The sequence below is a fragment of the Balaenoptera physalus genome (assembly GCF_965194825.1).
Source record: "Balaenoptera physalus genome assembly, chromosome: 7".
In the NCBI taxonomy this organism is placed as follows: Eukaryota; Metazoa; Chordata; class Mammalia; order Artiodactyla; family Balaenopteridae; genus Balaenoptera; species Balaenoptera physalus.
The window spans coordinates 89,810,173-89,816,172 of record NC_138886.1 but is presented as its reverse complement, the minus strand read 5'-3'; positions in this window follow the sequence as shown (position 1 = coordinate 89,816,172).

The following is a 6,000-nucleotide window of genomic DNA, read 5'->3' as shown; positions in this document are numbered from 1 at the left end:
GGGTGGACACTGGTCTGGAGTGTGAGGTTGTTGTGGCGTTGGCGCTGGATGTGTTGGTTTGCATATGAAAGATGTGCTCATGGCAACTCCTTTACTATCTCTAGGAACTGGAGGTCATCCCTCCAGGGTCAGCCTGGCCTGTGTCAAAGCATCAGAACACAGAAAATAAAAGACATGACTAACACAAGACCCCAGAGGGAGACTCAGGAAGCTGGGAGTTGGGCCTAGGGCCCTGAGTGAGCTTAGCAGAGGAGACATGGTGGGCACAGGCAGCATCTGTCACAGATGACCTGCCCAAAGTCACCACAGCAGTACCAGGATTTGAGCTTAAGGTCACTGATGCCAAATTCCACAATCTGATCCACAGCTCAATTTGGTGAGTGGAGAGAAAGGAATAGCAGGAGTTTGCCCAAGGTGTCACCAACATTATCTACCTGGACCATCTCTCGTTCTCAGATTCCTCAAACAGTTAGTGACACCTGCCCTGTGCTCAGCCTGTGCTGGGCTCTGGGGCCAAGGAGATGAACCAGGTGTGGTTCCTGCACTCCAGGTACAATCTGTCTCTTGGGTGGGAGAGAAGGAGTCACAAGCCTATGGTCTGCCCCAAGCCAGCCTGGGTAGGCAAGGAGTCCTTCCTGGAAGCAGTGGCACCTGAGTGAATTGTGGAAGCACGAGGAGAGCCACAGGGCTGGGTAGACTGCAAGGAAAGTCAGCTTAACTGAAGGCTTTATTCCTGGGCCCTGTGGACCCAAGAGATCACAGAGGTCAGCAGCATGGGGCACAGAGCCAGGCAGGAGCAGGTATTTGATGACTGGATGGAATAAGATAGGGAGTCAAGGAAGAGCTGGGCAGGGAGCTTTTAACCTAATCACCCTTTGAGTCTGGTTTTAAGAGGTGGTGGCCATCAGCAAGGGAAGGCAGGACCTGTGCGCCCACAGTCCTCTGAAGGCTGAAGGGGCATGTCCCCCACCGAGGATCACAGTGTTCAGATGACAGATTGTCTGCTGCACAGGGGCCCCAGTGAGCACAGAGATACAAAGAGATCCAGCCCATGCACTACCCTCAGGGTCTTGGTCTTCACCAGATGGGCTAGCCTTGGCCTCCCCTGGCCCTCCTTGAGCCTCTCAAAGGAGATGAGAACAAGGTGGTCTCCAGGAGGACTGGGACCATGGGGGTACCGAGGACAGGGGAGAAAAGAGTACAGCAATATCCAAGATCTGCATGAGCTTGGACCCACCTGTGCTGAGCTGGGTCTCGATGGGAAGGAAAACTCCTGGGCACCATAATCAGGACTCCACATGTGGGTACGTGAGAGATGACCTTGTCTCTGGTTATAGGCTCTGCCCGCCTGCCCTCAGATAGCATTGTTACAGCCCAAGGCCAGACGAATAGAGTGTACATTCCTCTGAACAGTTCAGAAAATGTGGACAAGCATCAAAAACACAGACATTACTTGTATCCCCTGTCAGCACTTAACACCACGGACTAGTGTCCTCCAGTCCTCCTGTGTTTGCATCTGCTTGTGCATGTTTTATCAGAACTCAGTAAGGTCATACCTGCATTTGGGGTCTGAATCTGATCTAAGTTCTCTAATTTGGAATGGCCTGCTAGTGTGCAGGTGCACATCAGATACCCAAGAAGAGTCTGGCCTAGTGCTTGTGGCCCTCAAATTTGCTGAGGATCCTCCCTATGAAAGGTGAGGTCTGTCTCCACTCGTTGAACCTGAGCTCCATGGCTGCTTGATGAATAGAATACAATAGAAGTGACATTCCAGGCCAAGGCCTGGATAAACAGGCAGTTTCCACTCCCTGTCTTCAGGAACGCTTGCTCCTAGAAGACAGCACCATGCCATGAGGAAGTTCAAGCAGCCCTGTGGAGAGGTGCCAATGCCCTGGGATGCCTTTCCAGTGGAGTCTCACGGTGGATCAGAGCCAAGGTGCTGAGCCCTGCCTGGACTGCAGATTCATGAGCAGAAATGACTGTTGCTGTTGTAAACAGTATCTGTGGTTATGCAGCCACAGGTTCCTGGAACCCTGGCTCATCGAGTGCCTCTGCCTGGCACAGCGATTGGTCCAGGAATGAACACATGGTCCAGTGCATCTCTGGGATGAGGTGTTGGGATGCTGAAAGAGTTGCTCCCCTGCTCTGGGATCCTGAGCTTCAAGGACTTCCCTCTGAACTCTGAAGCTGCCAGCAGCCATCTCCTCTGGGTTGACACTGGGTTTCTATCCCTTGCAGCTGACTAAAGCAGCTACTTAGCAAATGTGTGACTCACAGGCCTGAGCCTCAGTTTCTCACCCGTAAAACGGGGACAGCGAAGCGCTCCTGATGATTACTGGAAAAGCACAGCTGTGAGCACAGGGAGTGAGGAGGTGAGAGCAGGTATACAGCCTGCAGGACTCAGAGCAGCCCCTTCCTGCTCTCTTCTGTCCTGACCCTCCTACTAGCCCTGACTATAGGGCTCACATGCTGGACACACTTGGACTTGCACTGTACATCTCATCCTTCCTTTGGCCCTGGTATGAGGAGTGCTAACATGCCCATCTTGGGAAAACTGAGAGGCACAGAGAGCCAGAATGTCAGGCCCCAGAGGCTGGGCCTTGGGGATGAGCTGTGTTGCTAGGGACAGACCCTTTCCCCAGGCCTCAGACTCCCCATCTGTAAAATGGGAGCCCTCCAAGCACCTGTCCCAGGCCAGGTCTCTTCAATCTGTCCATGCAGATGGCCTTGGCCAGCCTTCCAGGCCTTGTGAAAGACCACCCCCTAGGAGGCCCAGGGAATGCCTTCCCACAAGGCATGTGCCAGGCCACAAGCCTGGGCCTCTGAGGTGCCCTTGAGCCATAGCCTTGGCAGGTGTGGCTTGAGAGGAGGTGGGGAGGAGACAGGAGCCCAGAGAGGGGGCAGGGCTTACCCAAAGTCAACCAGCAGGCTGCAGAAGTAGCTAAAATGCCCTGAGCCTGAGGGGCTGATGAGGGCCAAGAGGCCACAGGGTCTGTGTTAGGAAGGGGGAGGCAGGCTCTCATACTTCTGTGACTGGGGACTCAGGCTCCCTCCAAGCTGGCTGGGCAGGTGCATGGCATCAAGGAAGCTTAACTGGCTCATAACCACTAAGCCTCTGGATTGCCCTGGACCTGCCTATTCAGTTCTTACCCCAGGCTTACCTAGGAAAACTTCTGGCTGTGAAAACATACCCCTGCCCCCACCTGGCGGGGGCGGGGGCACAGCCAAACCCTATCATTATGAGTGAGCCCTCAGACCACAGTCATGAGGCATCATCCTAGCTGGCAAATGGCCTTAGATGGGACAGTTCCACTTCTCTGAGCCTCAGCTTCCCCATCTACTAATGAGGGGCCAGTCCATATCTTTTCTGACAGGTAGAATTCAGAACTGTCCTGTGAATGTGTGTTACCATTTACATGTATCCCACCCTTAAAATCTTTATGAGTTTCCTGTTTTCTGATGAGAGAATAGATTCATGCTTATTGTAAAAAATTCAGACAACTCAGAAAGAGTCAAGAGGCAGGAAAAAATGACCCATAGTCTGGCTGCCCAGAGGTGGAAGAGGAGCCCTGGAAGCAGCCCATCAGCCTTTGTCCCTCCTGTGCCCCCTGTGTCCTGGCTGCTGAGCAGGCTTGGCATTCAGGAGGGCCTGGTCTTATCTGTTCTGTGAATCCATCACCTGCTTTTGCCCCCCTAGGAAAGCGTATAGCCCATAGGCCTGCCTCCTCCCAGCTTCCTTGCTACATGTCTGCAAGCCATCACCGTGAACCTGTGGGTGGTGGCTTGATGTCACCTGGGGTGAGTCACCTGTCTCCCTCCTGGAAGCCAAGGAAAGCCTCACTTGTACAGACCTAGGGCCAGGGAGGACAGCCCAGTGGTCAGAGCCTGGGCCCTGGTGGGGAGTGGGCTCCAGCCCGGGGTTCCCTACAGAAGAGGACCAGCTCTTGCCTTCCTGTGGAGCAGCCAGAGGACTAGTGTGTGTGGAGGATGCCAAACAGCCTGGCAGAAAATATTTTTGGGAAAATTCCCTCCCCAAATACCCAGCTCATTGGAGCTACAAGTTTAGATTACTTTTTAAAATAATTGCTCTTAATTTAAAAACATAATTTTTTTAAAAAAGAGGCAAAGCCCATGAGACCACCCTGCTTCCCTGACTCTCATTTTGGGATGGAATTTTCTGGACTTGGTCCTTTATGAGAGGGTTTTAGGATTAAAATCTTATTTTTATATTGAGTGGTGGAAAAAATGAAGAACATTTAAAGAAAAACAAAAAGCATTTTACATTTCTAAAGTGATTATCCAATTTGAGGGAAACACACCAATGACCAACGCCTCCCCCGCACCCCGCCACCATGGCCTGTGGACGCTGTGTCAGGACAATCAAGTTGAGGAAGGCTCTCTGGGACAGGCTAAGCCTTGAGGGAAGAGGAGACCCCCAAGCCAGATCTTCATCATCCCCTCAAAGTCTCTGGTAGCATGTGTGTAAGCCCATTTTATAGAGCAGAACACCAAGACCCAGAGCTTCCAGACCCCTCCCCCTTCACGCACCTCCCTGGTTCCTTCCTGCCAGTTCATTTATTCAACAAATGTTTGTTTGGGCATACTGTGTGCTCCCAGATACCAACGCAGATGGGGAAGAGGTAATGGGGTAGGGGCTGGACCCCAAATGCAGAGAGGCCAAGGCTTGGGTCAGTTCCTCAAGTGTCTCTGCTGGGTTCTTCTTGCCTCTTCGCCATTGCCTCCACCACGGAGCCATATGTCCTGTCTGCTTCACAGGCCTGAGGTCATGCAGCATGGAACGGCTTTGTCCAGGAATGGCATTTGGGAGGGCTCCCTTGAGTAGGCGGCCAAGGCCTGAGGGCCAGGAGACACCAGCCTGGCATAGCACAGGCACTGTTCCCAGTCTGGGCCAGGACTTGGAGAGCTGGGGTGCAGATAGGGATGGCAGCAAGTCCAAACACTGGCAGGGCCTGTGTAACCCACCTTTCAGGAGATGCTCCATCCTTGACCATGTCACAGTCTCCCTCACCTTGGGAGGGTGGCAGGATCTTTTCTATCCCTCAGATCAGAATACTAAGGCTCAGGCACAGGATGCCTGTCAGAACTGCCATCCCTGACATGGATGGGGGACGAGGTGGTGGCCCAAGCGGTCTGAGTCTGTGGTAGACTACTGCCTTCGCCTCCCCGGCCTCAGTTTCCCTCCCTACCCATGGTAGGTGTTGCTGGTGCTCTCCAGGAGCACGCCGTTCCAAGAAGTCCCAGCAAAGGTAGATGGGGTGGTCCAGATCAAGGTTCATACTGACTGAGGTTCCACCTCCAGAACCAAACCCAGTGCCTCCCACTGCTTCTGAAGATGTCTTTGACACAAGTGGGTGTTCTGAGGTATAACGAGGTGTATAGTTTCCTGTAGCATGTGACAGAAGTCTCAGGCCACCACCAGTTCCCTAACGGTACAAACGGAGGCCAGCACCACATGCTTGAATACCCAGAACATGTAACCATGCCACAGATGGCCAAGAAAACATGTTGTCTCATTCTTGTTATGTTATAGGCTGTTATGGGCTGAAATGTGTCCTCCCCAAAATTCAAGTGATTAAGTCCTAACCCCCAGTACCTCAGAACATGACCTTATTTTGAAATAGGGTCTTTATAGAGGCAATCAAGTTAAAGTGAGGTCATTAGGGTGGCCCTATTCCAATAGGACTGGTACCCCTATAAAAAGGGGAAATTTGGACACAGAGACAGATATGCACAAAGGGACAAAACAGCTGTATGAAAATTGAAATGATGCTGCCACAAGCCAAGAAACTATCAGAAGCTGGGGAGAGGCATGGAGAAGACCCTTTCTAGTGCCTTCAGGGGGAGCACAGCCCTTCTAGCACCTTGATCTCAGACTTCTGACCTCCAGAACCCTGAGATTACACATTTTTGTAGTCCTAAAGTACCCAGTCTGTGGTACCTTGTTACAGCAGCCCCAGGATGCATACACATAGCAGGCCT